The sequence below is a fragment of the Canis aureus genome, chromosome 33 (assembly GCF_053574225.1).
Source record: "Canis aureus isolate CA01 chromosome 33, VMU_Caureus_v.1.0, whole genome shotgun sequence".
Lineage (NCBI taxonomy): Eukaryota > Metazoa > Chordata > Mammalia > Carnivora > Canidae > Canis > Canis aureus.
In genome coordinates, this window is record NC_135643.1 from 38,943,280 (window position 1) to 38,964,987 (window position 21,708).

General features: G+C 37.6%; 1 long non-coding RNA gene and 1 pseudogene across 2 annotated transcripts in view; one reads left to right on the forward strand and one right to left on the reverse strand.

Annotated features, from left to right (window-relative positions):
- LOC144304037 (uncharacterized) overlaps positions 1-11,989 on the forward strand; it is a 149,422-nt gene extending 137,433 nt beyond the window's left edge. Inside the window, exon 3 of one of the 2 annotated variants that reach the window (XR_013371027.1) lies at positions 11,014-11,074. This is a non-coding gene — a long non-coding RNA (uncharacterized LOC144304037). Of the gene's footprint in view, positions 1-11,013 lie in introns of both variants that reach the window. The other variant, XR_013371026.1, reaches the window with a different exon arrangement.
- On the reverse strand, positions 11,103-11,949 carry LOC144304036 (protein S100-A10 pseudogene; annotated as a pseudogene).
- Positions 11,990-21,708: the final 9,719 nt, after the last annotated feature.

Consider the following 21,708-nt stretch of genomic DNA (forward strand, 5'->3'; position numbering starts at 1 on the left):
TATGACCTCATCTTAACTAAATGAATGTGCACCAACCCTACTTCCAAATAAGGTTCCATTCTGAGGTAATGGGAATTAGGACTTCAACATAAAAATGTTGAGGAAGACACAATTTCAAAAATCCAAAATAGTTGAACATGTTTAAAAGCTATTGATGAATTAGAATTCTTGGTTCTAGTGGTGGGGGTGGCAGAGTGCTATCTTTGAAAAGGAGACGCTCTAGGATAGTTAAGTTACTGGCTGTTCTTTTGCCCTAGCTATTTCTTAACCTGCAGTGAGGAGAAAAGTGTAACCATGAATTGAAAAAAGTCCCCTTCCCTAGTTATAGTCATCACATTTTTTCAAACCCAAATGAGAGTGCCTGAAATAACACACAGGCTGGCAATTGATAAAATGTACAAAATCAAGGCCAAATAATGTGAGCTTATGACTCCAGAGTTTGTGGCAAACTATTAATGGGAAAGGATTGGTTTTGAAACATGTTTCCAGGTATGGTAGGTGACCAGTCCCCCAAAATGTCCACACCCTAATTCCTGGGATTTGTGAATATGTCATATTTCATGACTCAAGGAATTTTCCAGATGCAATTAGGATTAGAGACCTTTTTTTTTATAAATTTATTTTTTATTGGTGTTCAATTTGCCAACATATAGAATAACACCCAGTGCTCATCCCGTCAAGTGCCCACCTCAGTGCCTGTCACCCAGTCACCCCCACCCCCTGCCCACCTCCCCTTCCACCACCCCTAGTTTGTTTCCCAGAGTTAGGAGTCTTTCATGTTCTGTCTCCCTTTCTGATATTTCCCACTCATTTTTTCTCCTTTCCCCTTTATTCCCTTTTACTATTTTTTATATTCCCCAAATGAATGAGACCATATAATGTTTATCCTTCTCCGATTGACTTATTTCACTCAGCATAACACCCTCCAGTTCCATCCATGTCGAAGCAAATGGTGGGTATTTGTCGTTTCCAATGGCTGAGTAATATTAGGATTAGAGACCTTAAATATGTTATCCTGGATTATTCAAGTGAGCCCAATTAAGCAGGGAAATTTTTTTTTGGCTGGAGGTAGTAGAGGTAAACCAGAGGGTAAGGTGAGGGAGATACAAAGTCTGAGAAAGATGCAACCTGCTATAGCTGACTTTGTTGTTGTTTTTTTTTTTTTTAAGATTTTTTTTTTAATTCATTTATGAAAGACAAGAGAGAGAGAGAGAGAGGCAGAGACACAGGCAGAGGGAGGAGCAGGCTCCATGTAGGGAACCCGACGTGGGACTCGATCCGGGGACTCCTGGATCATGCCGGGGTCAAAGGCAGGCGCTAAACCACTGAGCCACCCCGGGATCCCCCAATAGCTGACTTTGAAGATGAAAGGAGATGAGAAATGTGAGCGCTTGTAGACATGGAGAATAACCCCTGGCTGACAAACAGCAAGGACAAAGGAACTCAGTCCTGCAACCACAAGGAATGGGAAACTACCAAATGATCTAAGTGAACTCAGAGGTAGATTTTTCCTAAAACTTCCTAGAACCCAGCTAGCTGAACTTTGACTTTGACCTTGTGAAACCAGGACACAGAAATCAGTGGAGCCAACACAGACTTCTGACATACAGAATTGTGATATAATATATTTGTGTTGTTCTGTGCTCCTGCATTCATGGTAGTTCACTATTGCAGCAACATAAAATGAATACACTAGGTGTCAGCTGGTTTCTCTTTTAAAATCAAAATAATATTGGCTTCAGTCTCCTTTCCAGTGCTCTCCCCAAAATTTCTGCGAAGCTTCAGGTCATATAGGTTAATGAGCTTCTGTTTCTATTAAAGAGTCCTGTAAAGCACATGTGCAGTTGAGTTTGCCTTGTGCTGGCCTGCTGGAAAATGAGTGGCCTGAGGTACAATCCAAGTAGGCCCAGAGGAGGCAGTCAAGGTCATTCTAGATCAGCTGACAGCCATCTCATCTCCAGATAACCTGTAAGCAAGCCTAAGCAAGTGCAGAGCTGACCTGCCTGAGCACCGTGTTAGTGCAAGAAGTAAACTCTCATTGTGTGTCATCAAAGTTTTGTGATTATTTGTCACATACATTTTGGTCTTATTAGATAACCCACATTAAGGGAACTTGTGCTCCCTTACTAGTCCCAGCCTTTTCATTCTGCTCTTTCTCATGCCTTAGCCACGCCATTTCTAGACATTTTAGTATTCTTTCTCTTTCTGTTTTTCTATCTCCTACTTATTCCTATTGAAATTAGTTTCCTAGTTTTAAAATAATGGCTTCTTTCAATGTCCTCTTTATCAAAGGCAACTCTGTGCAGTAGTCATCTGGAGAATTAGATGAAGACTCTTCCATAAAGAGTGCATTGTAGCAGGAGGTTAATTCTGAAGATGTTTTGAATGATGTCCCGAAGAGCTGGGGTAACCAGAGAATGGTTCTCCAAAAGGAGGAAGTAATGTCATGATTCCTTAGATTAGACAACATCATTCAAGTTCAGCTATATTCAAGGTCCCCTGCATCTGTCCTTCTGACATTCAGTTCCAAATTACCTTGAAATGTTATGTATATATGTCACAGATTTTCAACAAGATTATAAACTCTTGAAAGTAGGCTTTGTTTCCTGTATCTTCTTGAAAGTATGATATGTTTCTCTGTATATAGTGGACCTGAAATCAGTATGTATTAATAATGATTATGAAGGAAAATAAGAGGCTAAAGGAAGAAGAGAGCTCATGTGAGGAATATCTCTAATTAGTTTCAGCTTCTCTTAACCTTTTTATCTTAATTTGGGAAGATACACTATAGATTTAAAAAGGAATACATACAGGGATGCCTGGGTGGCTCAGGGGTTGAGTGTCTGCCTTTGGATCAGCGCATGATTGTGGGGTCCTGGGATCGATTCCCACATCAGGCTCCCCATAGGGAGCCTGCTTCTCCCTCTGGTTCTCTCTGTGTCTCTTATAAATAAATAAACCAAAAAGGAATACATTCAAATAAAATTTCTTTAAGAAAGCATTCTTAGATTCTTAGTATGGAATGTACAAATCAAATAAATGGATTAGAAATTTGGAGACCTTGAAACTACCTAAGTCAAGAAGCAGGAATCCAGCAGTCACTCACTGATGATGACATTAATGAAGATTGTAAGTCACTGAAATAACCACTAGCTCCATGTGCCTAAGACAGCTTGCTGGAAGGCAGCTATTGTCGTAAAAATCATTGCTTAATATTAAATTTGCTTTTAATGACTTCTTGGCAGAATCCTACTTGCAATTATGACACAAAGAAAAATACTTTGTGTCAACATGTATTTTTTTTTTAAGATTTTATTTATTTATTCATGAGAGACACACAGAGAGAGAGGGAGAGGGAGAGGCAGAGAAAGACACAGGCAGAGGGAGAAGCAGGCTCCATGCAGGGAGCCTGATGTGGGACTTGATCCTGGGGCTCTAGGATCATGCCCTGGGCTGAAGGCAGGTGCTAAACCACTGAGCCACCCAGGGATCCCCAACAACATGTATTGATGAAAATATCAAGTCTGAAATTTATTTTATGTAGAATATTTATCCTTTACCTTATACTTGGAATTTCCACTGATTCCTATATTCATTTACAATTTATATGATTTTCCCACACTGTTAATAAAGATTAGCTGTAGATTCAGAGAATCTTAGTTTTAAAGATAACTTTTATCATTTTTCTTAATACAAAAGTAACATATAGTAGTGATCCACATGGCCCGTTTTAAATTCCTAGCATCTAAACACAGAAGCTTGGCATTTGCCATTATTAGATACACACAACACAACATCCTGACCTTAATATAATGGTCTTTGAAACCATAAAAAGGTAACATCTAGTTGAGTATCCAAATAGCTGTTGAGGGGTATATCTCAACCTAAAGGTAAAGAAGAGGGATGCATGCATTGTTACCTTTAAAGTCTCAATCTTACCATCCTAACTCCTGATGCTCATGTATTGTTCTTGTGATACCAAATATGGAAGACACAGCCTGGCTACAAATTGATTGCTACTCTTCCCATTGAGAAGTAGAGTCCGGTCCTCCCTCCTAGAATCTGAGCTGGCTTTAAGTGACTTGCTTAACTAGTAGAACATGGTGGAAAACACTTTCTGGGACTTTTGAAGGTAGGTCCTAAAAAGCCTTGCAGCTTTTATCGGAGTTTACCAGAACACTGTATGGAAGCTTTGAGTTGCCACATAAGAAATCTGCCTAACCTGAGCCTTCCATGCTGGAGAAGTCCTTCCGCTGGCAGTCCCAGCTAACCCTCATTTCCAGTGATAGCTTCCTGGATGCCAAGCAGGTAAGTGAAGCAGTGTTGGATTCTTCAGAGCGGTCTGTTAGCCAGTTGATTACCACTAAGTAGCCTCAGTTAGTGCTGTGAGGATCAGAAAGATCACCCTGCCATAGTAAGCCTGAATTCTTAGTCCTTAAATTGAAACTGTAATAGGATGTTGTTTTTTTAAGTCACCAAACTTTGGGAAAGTATGTCAGTTACCTATTCTTGAATAGCAAATCACACCCATATTTAGTGACTTAAAACAGTAACAGCCATTATCTTTCGATGCTTGTGTGGGTTAGGAAGTCAGACAGAGCAGGGTTATCAGGCAGGGTTATCTCTACTTCACAACGTCTAATCTGAGAATACTTGAAAGCTGGTGGTAACTTGATGGCTGAGGGCTTGAGTCATATGGAGACATTTCTCCTGCCATTTCTGGTTGTTGATTCTGACTATTAGGTAAGACTTCAGCTGGACTGTTGGGTGGAACATCAGTGGCTTTGTGGCCTCTCCATACGGCCTCTTTACATAGCCTAGTATGGGCTTCCTCAGAGCTTGGTGCTAGGTTCTAAGAGACATGACTGCTCTATTGCCACTTGTGACCTATTCTTGGAAGTCACATATGATGTAGTCATAAGCCACCTAAATTAAGGGAGGGGAAGATAAATTTCAGGTGACTAAGTCCAGAATGTCCTGAGACTGAGGGGTTTCATAGGGCACAGGACTTTGAGTGCTAAAATCAGAAAAGTTCTAGGAAAGCCAGGATGAATTCATCACCCTACTAAACCCCATGTTCAGTAGGAGTGTTGGAGTCGTATTTAGAGCATGTTGGGTGGGAGAGAGTGTTGGGGCCATCTTTGAAAAATAAATTCTCCTATAGGTGTTTTTCTTTATGCAGGAATGTATAACTGGCATACCAATGAATGTTGCAAGGAAAACAAGCAATTCATAGGAGTGTAAACTCTGTGAGAAAAGAGATTTTGTTATTTTTGTTCATCACTGAGCCTTGAGACCTAGAGTAGTGGTTGGCACATAGTTAATGTTAATAAATATTCATGAAATGACTAAATGAATAAATAGTAAGTCCTATAACATCCTATCCCATAAAATCCAGCCAATACCTGATTTCAGCACACTTTCCTTGCTTACTGATAACCAGAGGACAAATTGCTTTAAATGTTTCTTTAAAATGAAATAGCAGCCTTCAAGGACAGCAGAAATGAGAAAACTAACCAAAACCAATAAACTTTAGAGAATATCACTTCTTCATCATGAGACTAGCCTTTGAATTCTCTTTCTTAGTTTCACTTCAGAGGCAGAATCTCAGATGACCTCAGCGGGGATAAGAAGAGGGTGCTCGGGGTCCTTATATTTTCCTAATTTCTAGAGAGTTCCTGTTGTGACAAGGTCCTATTGGTTAAAAGTTATACTCCTCCTCTCAGTTAGGGGTGGCTAGGAATAATACTGCCTTAGAAAGCGCATAAAAAGAAGAAGGAAGAATAAGACAAATTCTAAAATCAGAACCTAAAGTTTTGATAGAGAAGTAGAAGGTTGGAAAAGTTAGGAGAGGAAGTCCATGCTTAAATCACATTCCTTTAAGGACATGATATAAACCACTGTAGAAAATAAAGGAGGAACAGAATCATTGGGAGGCCATATTAGCAGCTGGCTCTATTCTGTGTTTTTTTTCCCTCATCTTTCATATTAAGGAATTAATTGTCCAAGGTTGAAATATGGGGTAACATTATTTAACAACTCCAAATTCTTTTTTTTTTATTTAGATTTTTATTTATTCATGAGAGACAGAGAGAGACAGAAAGACAGAGAGAGAGAGAGAGAGAGGCAGGGGGAGAAGCAGGCTCCATGCAGGGAGCCCGATGCCAGACTCAATCCTGGGTCTCCAGGATCACACCCTGGGCTGAAGGTGGCGCTAAACCGCTGAGCCACTCCGGCTGCCTAAACAACTCCAGATTCTTGATAGTTTTCAAATAGCACGTTTTTGACAGGAAGACATTGATCTTAAAGAATCAAGTCCTCTTTTGGGAAAAGATGGGAAATGAGATGGAATGATAAGATCAAGATAGCGAATAGAAGAGCTTAAAAATCAGACCAAATGATTTTTTTTCTATATTGCAAAAGGGTGACTTTTCTCTATTTTTACCTAGACATTCCAGTGCTTTTATATTATTTCTGTATATTCTCTATAATTGTTAGTTTCTTTATCTTGAACTTTGTAAAATAGATTTTAAAAAGGTATAAAAGCCTACTTCTAGTCAGTATTCTTCACAATGTTGCTAAAATGAGAGATTAGAAGTTAAATCACATTTCCAAAATAAAATAAGATTAAACTCCATAAAAAAAAAAAAAAAGATTAAACTCCATAGAGAAATCCTGTGATTAAGAATAGCATCATTCTGTATAAGCTATAAACTTTACTAAGAGAATTTGTCATGGCATGGGGATAATTCTGGTCTAAATTGTTGACAAATGGCAGAAAAAACTCTAATATAGTTACCAAAATGAATTAAAGCCACTTGAAAATAAATCTCTTTAATAGTTTCATGCTATTTAGAAACTTTGGAAAGCTTGGAGTTGTTATGTAATCTCATGTTTCAACTTTGGACAGTATTAATAAATTCCCTATCGTAAAAGATGGGGAAGTGAACACATGGTGTTGCCAACTGCTGAGATGGCCTCTGACACCTCTCCTCCTGGTATTCACACCCCTGTGCCATTCTCTCCCACACTGAATAGGGCTGTCTTATGTGACAAGCTGAACCTATGTGAGATAATAAATGTGTGTTACTTTCAGCAGCTTAATTTTGAGGTAATGTTACATAGCAATAATTGATTCATACACCTACACTAATTCCCACTTTCTCATCTGCTTCCAAGTATTTATTACTAATTTGATATTAGTATTTGATAGTAACATCACTAAGATTTATAATCTTATATTTAATTTTGTGACCATAATATCTAATTTTTTAGTCTTAACCATTTTGATGGAAGTATAAAAATTTCAGAGCTTATGAACAGGGCTTTTTCATATGGAATTTTCTCTTCTGAGTACTTAAGGTTTGAATTGTACTTAGTTGGCTGGATTTCAAGTAGGCTTTATTTAAAATAGATGTATTCTGCTCCCAGCTGTACAATAGTTTAAGGCCAATCTAATATTTTCTAACTTGCTTATGAATGGCTTTTTCTGTTTGTTTCCCTTTGTGTGTGTGTGTGTGTGTGTGTGTGTGTGTGTGAAATTAACTTCACGAGACATGGGTCATTAGTAATCATTATCAGTTTTTCCTTGGCCATAATGTCTCCATTTATTTTATTATGTTAATACATATTTTTTTGTTCCATATTTCTAGTTTTCTTTTCAAGAGTTCAGGGATAAAAGATCAGTGTTATGTGCAAGGCTACATATTAAAAGCAGGACTGGGGATCCCTGGGTGGCGTAGCGGTTTAGCGCCTGCCTTTGGTCCAGGGCGCGATCCTGGAGACCCGGGATCGAATCCCATGTCGGGCTCCCGGTGCATGGAGCCTGCTTCTCCCTCTGCCTGTGTCTCTGCCTCTCTCTCTCTCTCTCTCTGTGTGTGACTATCATAAAAAAAAAAAAAAAAAAAAAAAAAAAAGGCAGGGCTGGATGCCCGGGTGGCTCAGCGGTTTAGCGCTGCCTGCAGCCCAGGGTGTGATCCTGGAGACCCGGATCGAGTCCCATGTTCGGCTCCCTGCATGGAGCCTACTTCTCCCTCTGCCTGTGTCTCTGCCTCTCTCTCTCTCTCTCTCTCTCTCTCTCATGAATAAATAAATAAAATATTTAAAATTAAAAAACAAACACATAAATAAATAAAAGCAGGGCCTCCAGAGTCAGACTGCTATGATAAGTCTTTGATCATTTATCATCTTGAAGACCTTGTATATGTATTCTAACATTTTTTGTTTCTGGTATGTGTATCACTTTTCTAATCTAAAAAATGAAGCTACTAATATTATCTATCTTTTAAAGATTTGACAATGATAAAATAATGTTAGATAGGTATAAAAAGGATGAGCAAGAGTGTCCTTGTGTTTCCTGTGTTTGATGTTCATTCAGCATCAGTATCTGTAAGTTTCTTTGTTTCTTCAAATTTGTGATATTTTTAGCCCTTATGCAAATAATTTTTCTGTTCCATTCTCTCTTCTACTTCTGGGATGCCCATTATCTATCTATCTATCATCTATCTATCTACCTATATTTTTAAAATGTTTTATTTATTTATTCATGAGAGACAAAGAGAGGAGAAAGGCAGAGACACGGGCAGAGGGAGAAGCAGGCTCATTGCAGGGAGCCTGATGTGGGACTTCATCTCGGGTCTCCAGGATCACACCCTGGGCCGAAGGCAGCACTAAACCACTGAGCCACCCAGGCTGCCCCCCTTTATCTATATTTTAAATCGTTTGCTATTTAGCAGGTCTGTGAGTTTTTGTTCTGTTTTCACAATTTGATATTTTTACATATTTGATAATTACTACTGATCTTTATTCAATTTTATTTACTTGTTCCTCTGTTATCTCTTCTAGGCTTAGGTTATTAAGTTCATCCAGTGAAATTTTTAGTTCAACAATTGTATATTTCAGTTCTAAAGTTTTCGTTTTGGGGATCCCTGGGTGGCGCAGCGGTTTGGCGCCTGCCTTTGGCCCAGGGCGCGATCCTGGAGACCCGGGATCGAATCCCACGTCGGGCTCCTGGTGCATGGAGCCTGCTTCTCCCTCTGCCTATGTCTCTGCCTCTCTCTCTCTCTCTCTCTGTGTGATTATCATAAATAAATAAAAATTTAAAAAAATAAAGTTTTCGTTTTGTTAGTTTTAACTTACGTCTTTGCTGAGCTTTCTTATTATTTTATTCATTGTGAGCATATTTTGTTTTATTTCATTCAGAATAGTTCCAGAAGTTTCCCTGCTAGTTTCAATATCTATTTCATCTCTAGATTGATCTTGTTTAATTTTTTGTTGTTGTTGAAACATCTTCCACTTTATGTGCGGATTTTAATTTTTTTGGTATATTAAGCAATTTTCAATTGGGTTTCAGATACTTATGACTACTAAATTGTGGGGATTTTGGATTCTGTTATTTTTCTCCAGTGAGTTGTTTTTTGTTTTATCAGGCTATTATCTTGGCTGAAATTGACATGTGCACTCTGTTTCTTTGATGGAAACTGTAGTGTCAGTTCTTGTTCTTTCTTTTCTTTTCGTTTTTTCTGCTTTTGCTAATTTCCGTTGATTCTGTGCCACACATGCATGTTTCAGGGGCCAGTAAAAAAGAAATATGGGTAGACAGCATTTAGGATTCAATCTCCAAATGGCTCTTTCCCTTCAAGGGTTTCCCCCACTTTCTTCAGCATTGATGGTAGATATGATTTTAGGTTTCTTGTTCTCTTCCGCAGAAAAATTGTAATCTTCACACTGACACCTATCCTGTGTGTGACATGACAACACTCCTTAGCCTCTTGCTAAAAGCCATGGAAACAGAAATTTTCTTGGTATAGCTCCTCTCTTCCCTTATAGATGTTTACACACTGCAAGGGTCTGTCCACTGCTTATACTCTAGTGCCTTCGAGTAATTGCTTTCTGTATTATGTCTGGATTTTACAGTTATTTTCTGGGGGGGAGGTGTCTAGCATGGTATTAACTCTGTACTAGAATCAGAAATCCCTCCCTTATTTTTAAAAAAAATGTGTTCCTTTATTTTAACTGGGCTTTGAGTCAAAGTAATAGTAAGTAGGTGCTTTTTTACTCAACCAGCTCTAACAGTTCCTCCAATTTGGTTTCTTTTAATGAAAGACTGAAACATATCTAGTTTACAGTTCTTTCTCTTTGTAAATCTCTTTATAGCAAACGTAACCATTAAAAGACAAGGTTGTTTTTGTTGAGCTTGTATTTAAAAACATAGTCTTTCCACTATAATATGTTTCAAAGCACAACTCCAAGAAGGGGTGAAGAGTTGTATAATGAGGCCGAATGAGGCTACTTGTTAAGTGGGTAACATTGGGTAAATTGCTTAATTGTGTGCTTTAGTTCGTCTGTGTATTTGGACAAAAATATCTACTCCAAAGGATAGTGTTGAGGATTTAATGAGGTGATGAATGTAAAGTCTCTATAAAAGAGTAAGAAATAAGGGGTGCCTGGGTGGCTCAGTTGGTGGTTTCTGCTTTCCACTCAGGTCATGATCCCAGGGTCCTGAGATCCAGTCCCACAAGCCCCATGTCCAGCTGCCACCTCAGCGGGGAGCCTGCTCCCCCCTCTGCCTGCTATTCCCCCTGCTTATGCTCTCTCTGTCAAATAAAAAATAAGCTCTTAAAAAAAGTGTAAGAAATACGAAAATATTGATTTTTTTTCTCCTGTTGAATTCCACATTTCACATCATATCTGGACTTTCTTAATTACTTGTAATCTGTCCTTTTTTTTTTATAATCCATACTCTTTATGGTTATTTGAGAATTTAGTTTATATTTCCCATTATGTTTTAAGTTCCCCAGAGAGATTTTGCTTATTTGTGTTTCTCTTGGTGCCATCAACAAACTAGCAATATTCCATGAGTATTTGCAGAATTAAATCTGTTTTCCTGAGTTGCTGTTTCATCAACATTATGGCAGCTTCCTCAGTAGAGATTGTAAAACTCAATATCTGCTCTTAAAATGCATGAGAAACTCTTAGTTACAATGACTTTTCCATTCCTTTGCTCCTTTTCAGGTGTTTGAAAATAAACGTAAAGACTTGACTTGATCCTTTGAGATTCAGAAAGCATGCACAATAAGTTTTATCCCTGAACTCATAATGGCGAAAGTCGCTCCATCTTCTTCTTCTTCTTCTTTTTTTTTTTTTTTTTTTTGGAATTAAAAAAGGAATTTGTTTATTGAGGGTAAGAGGATGCAACAAACAATATAAAAATCAAAAGCTTATCTGGCTTTCTTTTACTGACTTTTCTTTCTCTGCTTCTCAAATGGGGGTTGGATTTTATTTGTACATTTTCTGAGGGTCCTGATCTGCTCATGGAATCCTTTATACAGGGGAAAGCTGTGGGACAGATTCCTTGAGACCCTTCGGGACACCTCACTCCAGGCGGAGTGTTGCTCAATGGTGCCTATTTCTTGCCCTTCTGCTTCATGTGTATTACAAAATAGTCATTGCATGGGATGGTGAGCCCAGCAAGTAGGGAAAAGAAGATCTGGAAGCCCACTTTGCTATCTAGGCACTGGTCGAGGTCCTTCATTATTTTGTCCACGGCTAGAGGGTCTTTTTGATTTTCCAAAAATCCTGGGAATTCCTTTTCCACGAGTACCCTCAGGTCTTCCTTTGTCAAGTATCCTTTCTCCCCAGCAAATTTGTGAAACATGAACATCATGGTTTCCATGGCATGTTCCATTTGAGACGACATCTTGCTGAGATCTGTTGAAACCTTGGCGTGAGGCGCAGCGGGGACGCTCAGCTGGCGGGGACTCTTGACCAGTCGTCTCTCCATCTTATAACTTCAAATGTAGGAGGACTTGAAAATGTCATCAAAGCACTTCTTTTTCTTTAATCAAATATCTTAAATGATTGACTAGACGGTGTGACTATAAAGTCATAATTTTTTATTGCACAGTTATGTCTAAGTTTATTTATGTATAGGAATGTTTATTTTCTGCTTCAGTGCGTAGTAGCTATTTTTTGGTCTGCCCCATACAAAATGTGCCTTACTCTATTTTTTTTTAATAAATTTATTTTTTATTGGTGTTCAATTTGTCAACATACAGAACAACACCCAGTGCTCATCCCGTCAAGTGCCCAGCTCAGTGCCTGCCACCCAATCACCCCCAACCCCTGCCCACCTCCCCTTCCACCACCCCTAGTGGGTTTCCCAGTGTTAGGAGTCTTCCATGTTCCGTCTCCCTTTCTGATATTTCCCACTTATTTTTTCTCCTTTCCCCTTTATTCCCTTTCACTATTTTTTATATTCCCCAAATGAATGAGACCATATAATGTTTATCCTTCTCCGATTGACTTATTTCACTCAGCATAATACCCTCCAGTTCCATCCACGTCAAAGCAAATGGTGGGTATTTGTCATTTCTAATGGCTGAGTAATATTCCATTGTATACATAAACCACATCTTCTATATCCATTCATCTTTCTTTCTTTCTTTTTTCTTTTTTCCATTCATCTTTCAATGGACACCGAGGCTCCTTCCACAATTTGGCTATTGTGGACATTGCTGCTAGAAACATTGGGGTGCAGGTGTCCCAGCGTTTCATTGCATCTGTATCTTTGGGGTAAATCCCCAACAGTGCAATAGCTGGGTCGTAGGGCAGGTCTATTTTTAACTCTTTGAGGAACCTCCACACAGTTTTCCGGAGTGGCTGCACCAGTTCACATTCCCACCAACAGTGTAAGAGGGTTCCCTTTTCTCCACATCCTCTCCAACATTTGTGGTTTCCTGCCTTGTTAATTTTCCCCATTCTCACTGGTGTGAGGTGGTATCTCATTGTGGTTTTGATTTGTATTTTGCTGATGGCAAGTGATGCGGAGCATTTCCTCCTGTGCATGTTGGCCATGTCTGTGTCTTCCTCTGTGAGATTTCTCTTCATGTCTTTGCCCATTTCATGATTGGATTGTTTGTTTCTTTGGTGTTGAGTTTAATGAGTTCTTTATAGATCTTGGAAACTAGCCCTTTATCTGATAGGTCATTTGTAAATCTCTTCTCCCATTCTGTAGGTTGTCTTTTAGTTTTGTTGACTGTATCCTTTGCTGTGTAAAAGCTTCTTATCTTGATGAAGTCCCAATAGTTCATTTTTGCTTTTGTTTCTTTTGCCTTCGTGGATGTATCTTGCAAGAAGTTACTGTGGCCAAGTTCAAAAAGGGTGTTGCCTGTGATATCCTCTAGGGTTTTGATGGAATCTTGTCTCACATTTAGATCTTTCATCCATTTTGAGTTTATCTTTGTGTATGGTGCAAGAGAGTGGTCTAGTCTCATTCTTCTGCATGTGGATGTCCAACTATCCAAGCACCATTTATTGAAGAGACTGTCTTTTTTCCAGTGGATAGTCTTTCCTGCTTTGTCGAATATTAGTTCACCGGAAAGTTGAGGGTCCACTTCTGGGTTCTCTACTCTTTTCCATTGATCTATGTGTCTGTTTTTGTGCCAGGACCACACTGTCTTGATGACCATAGCTTTATAATACAACCTGAAATCTGGCATTGTGATGCTCCCAGCTAAGGTTTTCTTCTTTAAAATTCCCCTGGCTATTCAGGGTCTTTTCTGATTCCACACAAATTTTAAAATAATTTGTTCCAACTCTTTGAAGAAAGTCCATGGTATTTTGATAAGGATTGCATTAAATGTGTAAATTGCCCTGGGTAACATTGACATTTTCACAATCTTAATTCTGCCAATCCATGAGCATGGAGTATTTTTCCATCTCTTTGTGTCTTCCTCAATTTCTTTCAGAAGTGTTCTGTAGTTTATAGGGTATAGATCCTTTACCTCTTTGGTTAGGTTTATTCCTAGGTATCTTATGGTTTTGGGTGCAATTGTAAATGGGATTGACTCCTTAATTTCTCTTTCTTCAGTCTCATTATTAGTGTATAGAAATGCCGCTGACTCCTGGGCATTGATTTTGTATCCTGCCACACTGCCAAATTGCTGTATGGGGCGGGGAGTCTTTTGGGTTTTCTATGTAGAGTATCATGTCATTGGCGAAGAGGGAGAGTTATGACTTCTTCTTTGCCAATTTGAATGCCTTTTATGTCTTTTTGTTGTCTGACTGCTGAGGCTAGGACTTCCAGTACTATGTTGAATAGCAGTGGTGAGAGTGGACATCCCTGTCTGGTTCCTGATCTTAGGGGAAAGGCTCCCAGTGCTTCCCCATTGAGAATGATATTTGCTGTGGGCTTTTCGTAGATGGCTTTTAAGATGTTGAGGAATGTTCCCTCTATCCCTACACTCTGAAGATTTTGATCAGGAATGGATGCTGTATTTTGTCAAATGCTTTCTCTGCATCTATTGATAGGATCATATGGTTCTTGTTTTTTCTCTTGCTGATATGATGAATCACATTGATTGTTTTACAAGTGTTGAACCAGCCTTGCATCCCGGGGTTAAATCCTACTTGATCATGGTGAATAATCTTCTTAATGTACTGTTGTATCCTATTGAAAATGTGCTTTACTCTCATGGGCTATGAGTGGGCAAATGATCTTAGCAATGCCAAAGTGATTCTTTATCTTAGAAATATGAATCTCTAGTGGATATACATGAGGACAGAAACAGTTAAAACAGAGTAATTTATGGCAGAGTGACTCTCTAGAGACTACCAACACCATCTACTAAGTCCCCTTCTTTTTCTTCTTGAATTTTGATTATTGAGCTCTACCTATGAGGCAGTATGATTTTCCAAATCTTTTTTTTTAACTGTAGCATAAGTTAATCAGAATTCATTTCTTTTCCTTTCAACTGAAAACAGATACAGAAAATCTCTTTTTGGAATTGCTTTAAATGTTAGGCTCAATTGGAATTTTTCTTGGTTCTAGTACTTGGAGAAAAGTTCTGTTCTTCTACCTTTTTTATAATTTAATTCTTGTATTATGGGGATCCCTGGGTAGCGCAGCGGTTTGGCGCCCGCCTTTGGCCCAGGGCGCGATCCTGGAGACCCGGGATCGAATCCCACATCGGGCTCCCGGTGCATGGAGTCTGCTTCTCCCTCTGTCTGTGTCTCTGCCTCTCTCTCTCTCTGTAACTATCATAAATAAATAAATAAATAAATTTTAAAAAAATTAAATCTTTAAAAAAAAATAATTCTTGTATTATTATTTTTTTTTTAGATTTTATTTCTTTATTCATGAGAGACAGAGAGAGAGAGAGAGGCAGAGACATAGGCAGAGGGAGAAGCAGGCTCCATGGAGGGAGCCTGATGTGGGAATCAATCCTGAAACTCCAGGATCAAGCCCTGGGCCAAAGGCAGGCACTAAGCCACTGAGCCACCCAGGAATCCAAGTTCTTTCTTCTTTTCCCCTATTCCATCTCTTGTTTCTGCCAGTAACCTTATGCCAATAGCTGAAATATCACCAAATACTCTTTAAGACACAGACAACCTAAGAAGGAAGAGGACCAGAGAAAAATGGCAATGTAGAGACAGGTGATCCTGGAAGTTGGAGAAAAATGTTCAGGCCTTCTGAGAGGGAACAGAATGCTCAGTGTAGGCCATGTGCTAATGGCCTTCTAGTCACAAACGTGACTAAGCACATATTGTGGGTATTTGAAAGCTGAATGAGGAAAAATATGCTTGCTTTTGAAGGAATCAATTTGTGGTTTCTTTTAATGAGTTATCAAACTATTAATAAGCATTAATTATTTATTGTGTAAGGCAAAGTGCTTCTTAATAGGTATTCTGTCCTTAACTTAGAACATTCACTGATTCCCAATAGCCTCTAGTGCAGAAGAAGTCTGCCGCTCTTCTTTCCTCCTTTCACTAGTCTCTCCTATATCTGTGATACCTCCAATCATAGCTGATGTGCAAAATTGTGGTTATGGAGTCCCCTGAACTTGTATTCAATATGTTGCCACTGTCAACTGCTGAAAATTTTTTAAAGATTTTTTTTTAAAAATTAAAATTTTAATTTTTTAAAGATTTTTTCTATTCATGAGAGACAGAGAGAGGCAGAGACAGAGGCAGAGGGAGAAGCAGGCTCCCCACAAGGAGACCAATGTGGGACTCGATTCCTGGATCCCAGGATCACCTCCTGAGCCCAAGGCAGATGCTCAACTGCTGAGCCACTCAGGCATCCCAACAGCTAAAATTTTTACACCTTATGAGATGTTTAGTTACTAACACCTGTCCAATACACTAATTCCTGGTGTATTTTCATGCATTAATTCCTAGCCTCTCAGAGAAGCTTATAAAATAAGTCTTAGGAAACATTTAGTGTCAGAGCTCTCAGCTTACAGATAAACACTGATGCAAATAGAATTCAACTGTTAAGGTCCCTTTGGAACACATTAGTAGCTGCCAAGATGTTTATGGTGCGGTGCAGTTTAGCTATTTCCCTACAAGCTAATTACTAGATTATAATAAATGCAAATCTCAAACTAAATTATTAAACACAGATTACCAAGGGTGAACAAAATTCTCTTCTGAAAGTTTGATAAAGTTCCAGCCTGCGTCTTTTTAGGTGCCCTAAAGACCATCTTAAATAAAACAGTTACTTGAAACATTTGCAAGAATATTCTGGTCAGAATTTGGTTAATTTATTTCTGGCATCAGAACAGCAGAGTTCTCCACTCCAGGATCTTGATCTCAGTACAGTTAAGACCCAGGCCTCAAGCTTTGTGCCCAAAGATACAGGTAATAGGGCTTCCTAGATTATTATACCTTTCATGCAAGAGTGAGTGTGTCTCTAAAACCTAAGGAAACCCACATACCTTGAATATCAGTAATATTACCTGAGAGCTCACTTTTAATATTCATGATAACAAAGAAGCATTAATTCCCTAATGAAATCCAATTTTTGATGCTCATTATTTTAATTAGAAAAATCTAGTATTGATTAGAAATACAGATAGCTGAAACTCTTGGAGTAGCTACATCTGAAGTGTGCACTTTCTCATATAATGCTCAGGGGACCATCCCTTGGATGTGAATTTTCAATTATGATAAGTTATTGAATATAGGGTATAACTTAAGCTAAAGAGCAGATACATAAAACTATACTATCAATGCCGAAGTATTTTAAAGCAAATTTCACATGTGCATTTGTTATTCTGCAAATTTCCGAGATTATAAGTGTTCATGGCTTATAAAGTTCCAAGTCAGAGATTCTAGGATTCAAGACAAGTATTTGTTAAATCTAAGCCATATTGAGATTTAAGTCTAATTTTATATCCTAGCTGGGAAGCAAAACTACTATGGAGTGGTAGTTCCAGAATTCCTGAATCTATTTGGAAGGAGAGTCTAAGGAAGCTGTGTTTTCATAACAAGGCCATTATTTTTACTTGGATTTGGTGCTTATTTGGATAGCTTTGAATATGAGATTATGGAAGACCTTGCTTTGATATTTTCACTGTACAAACTTATGAAATATAGCTCTTTAAAAAGTTGAAGTGGATATGGGTTTTGTTTTTAATAATTCATGTGCAATACATATAAGGTGTTTATGCCTAATTTTAAAAATTTTGAATATTTGATTATTCTGAACTGTATAAGAGCAGGATTATCTATCTATTATCTAAAATGGAAAGCTTTATTGTAGAGTTTGATTTAAGCTCCACAAATGACAGTAAGATTAGTGTAAGTTTGTTTTCTGTAACATTAAGCATTAGTGTGTATTTCCATGGTCCAAACATAATGGCAGGTCTAACAAGAAACATATTTATGGTCTAATAAAAGTGGTATTTTATATCCATATTTGTTTTTCCTAAGAAATTGGTAAATTGGAGTATAACACAATAATTTGTGTTGTCATCATAAATATAGTTTCATGACCAAGTGCAATTTTTAAATATGATTTTTGAAAGCTATTTACAAGGCTGCCTAACCACTATGACACTTCACTTTATTTATAAAACTATGATTCTTTGAAAGCAAATTATATTTGTAAATTGGTAATGAAAAAATCTGTATAAAATTTATAATTTCCTCCTTAGACTGCAAATTATAGTGAAACATTTAAACATATGATTGTCAATAAGTATGGGTTTTTTTCCTTAAATAAACACTCCTGCCCCAAATCTTACTTTTTTCTGTTCTTTAGAAACTAGAGTCATTTATTCTTTGTTCTTAAGAAGTCTCTAATTTCCAAAGCTATTCTATGTTTCAAAAAGGCTCAACGCTCTCATGTGGTCCCCTCAAGCCTAGACAAAGAATGGATTGGGGATCACTAACAGATGGAAGAGACAGATCATCCGGAGAGAGAAAACAGAATTAGAAAAAGGTTAGAATAGAGGAGAGAGCCCTGAGGAAATCCAACATTAGGAAAAAGAAAGAAATTCAGGCAAGGGAAAATTTGAAAATGACGACATCCTGGATGCCAAAGAAAAAGACGAGTGAATAGTCAAGTGTATCAAACACTGTTTTTCACTTCTGGTTAGGATGAAAGACATCAAACAGATCATTAACTCCATTGTTGCTGTGAGAAATAAATGGATGAGCTAAAAAATGTATTTTACTTTAAGTCATCAGAGTTCTGGAATTAAATAAGTCTAAATAAATTCCAAAGATAAGCAGATCTTTCCTAGTTTTCCCAGGTCAGTGGCCATTTGCCTCTTGGGGTAGTCTGGGAATCATAGACAGATGCAATAGTGAGCTTACTATAGTCAAAGAAAAATTGTGAAGGAGAGGAGAAAACAGCTAAACTGGACTGTTGGATTGGAATCTGAAAAAGCCTTAAGAGCCCCCCTATTATACTAAGTAGGCTCAATCTTGCTGTGAATTCCAAACTGCCCAGAAAATGAACTTCATTAAAAAATACATTTGACATGTAAAATTTATTGGATTGGATTAATACCAGACTGAATTAAACAATAAATTATTGCAACAGGTCAATATAAATAATCAAAACTGAAACAGAGAAGGGAAAAGGTAATTCAAAAATTACTATGCAGAGGCACCTGGGTGGCTCAGTCAGTTAAGCATCTGACTCATTTTGGCTCAGGTCGTGATCTCAGGGTTGTGAGATTGAGCTCTGAGTCAGGCTCTGTACTGAGTATGGAGTTGGCTTAAGATTCTCTCTCTCCCTCTTCCTCTGCCCCTCCGTCCTGCTCATATATTCTTTCTCTTTCTCTCTCTCTAAAAAATAAATAAATAAAATTACTAAAAGAAAATATCTTTGGAAAACATAAGGTGGCCTTGTATATATGTAATTGATGTCCCAGGAAATGAGAAGGAGAATGAGGCAGGAAAAAAAAGTGAAAAGAGAGTAGCTGAAGAATTTTAACAATTGATTAAAGTCTCAGACCACAGAACTAAAAAGTTCGGTAAACACCAGGCAAGATAAATACAAAGAACATCTTGTCTAGGTACATCATAGGCAAGCTACTCAAAACTGAGACAAGATAAACCTTAAAAACAATCTTAGATGAGAATAATAGATGGCTGACTAAATATATGGAAGCCAGAGACAATGGAATAACATCTTTTAAATGCTAAAAGAAAGTCAGCATATACTTTTTACCTGATGAAAGTATCTACTACAATCACAGTAAAATAAAAATGAAACAAAAAATAAGATTATTCTATATTAACAGAGTAGAGGACATGCGTGAAAAATAGATTGAAGAAGTTTTTTCAGGATGAAGAGAAATAATCCCTGATGCGAGGTTGGAGTTTCAGGAAGAAAATGGAGGGCACAGGAAAGGGTAAATATGTGGATAAATATAAAATATATTTTAAAATTTTTAAAAGATTACTGTTGGGAGAAAATACAATTAACTGGAATTTAAATAAAAACTCGGAAAAAGAAAAAAATCTCTCCTACACAAGGTAAATACAATAACAATGCATTATGAATTTTGAAATATATAGACATAAAATGTATACCAATAGCACAGTGGGAAGAGGGCATATGTTAGGCTCTTACATTGTTTGTGAAGTTGTATACTATTAATTCAAGGTACACTGTGATAAATTAAGGATGGATATTATTGTCTCCAAGTAACTACCAAAAAGTGATACACAATGAAAAGCCCAATGAAATAAATAAAATGAAATACTAAAAAATGTTCAAATAATACATAAGAAGCTATGAAAGAAATGTAGAGCAAAGGAAAAAGAGATGGACAAGTAGAAATCAGTTAGCAAGGTAAAAGACATAACTATATCAATAACTACATAAACATTGATAGAATAAAAATTCCACTGAAAATGCAGAAAATGTCAGATTGGATTTGAAAATGAGATCCAACAAAACAGCTTATAGTTGGGTCTTGTCTTATAAGCCATTCTGACATTCAGCCTTTAAAAATAAGGACACGAAGAGGTTGGAAATAGACTGGAAATCCATTTTTAAATAATCCATTTAGCTGTTTGAGTAGTAAAGTAGACTTCAAGTCAATGAGTACTACCAAGAATAAAGAAAAAAAATGAATAGTTTATGTAATGAGTTTTAAAGACTTATTCTAAGTTACAGTCATTAAGACAGTGTGGTTTAGGTGTAAGCATAAGCAAAAAAAGCAACAGAACAGAATAAAGTCAACTAATTCATCTGTGTTGTTTAAGTTTCTGTGGCTTTTCAAAAATGCATAATCTCATGTATTTACCATAACAGTTTGATACATAATACGTTCACCATTCTAAAGTACCCTGTGCTTCACCTATTCATTCTTCCTCCATCCACTGAACCCCTGGCAAACAGTGATGGTCTTACTATCACCATACTTACGCTTTTTCCAAAATGTCATGAATATGTTAGAATAATACATGAGGTAGTCTATTCAAAATCTTCCCACCCCGCCCGCCCAGAGGTTCCCTTCTGTATATATTTTTAAAAGATTTTATTTATTTATGCATGAGAGACACACAGAAAGAGAGAGGCAGAGACATAGGCAAAGAGAGAAGCAGGCTCCATGCAGGGAGCCCGGTGTGGGACTCCATCTCAGGACTCCAGGATCATGCCCTGGGCAGAAGACAGATACTTAACTGCTGAGCCAGCCAGGCATCCCCCTTCTGTATATTGGCAATTGGTCATTTTTCCTACTCCCAGCCTCAAGCAACCTCATATCTGTTTTCTGACTGTATAGTATTGCCTCTTCTAAAAATTTTATGTAAGTCTAGTCATACAATATGCAGACTTTTGTAAGTGGCTTTGCTCAGTGGCCATAGTACCTTTATTACATGTATCAGTAGTTTGTCCCACTTTTTATTGTATTCCATTATATGGATATACCACATTTTGCTTAGCCTTTTTTTTTTAAAGATTTTATTTATTTATTCATGGAAGACACAGAAGGAGAGTCAGAGACTCAGTCAGAGGGAGAAGCAGGCTCCCAGCAAGGAGCCTGATGCAAGACTTGATCCCAAGAATCTGGGATCACACCCTGAGCCAAAGGCAGACGCTCAACCACTGGGCCACCCAGGCATCCCTTGCTTAGCCTTTCACCTGTAAATGGACATTTGGATTGTTTCCACATTTAAGCTACTATGAATAATGACGATATGAATATTCATGTAAAAGGTCTTATGTGAACATAAGGCACAGCATGTGGCCAATTTTAAATTATTACATATGGACTTGAAAAGCATATATATTCTATAATTGTTTAGTAGTATTTTACATATAAATCAAGCTTGTTGACTGTAATTAGAAGCCACATGCTTCTGAAAAATGTTCTTTGTATATTAATTTCTGAGAAAAGTGTGTTGTAATCTCTACTATGATTATTGCTTGGTTTAGTTCCATCAATGTTTGTTTATATATTT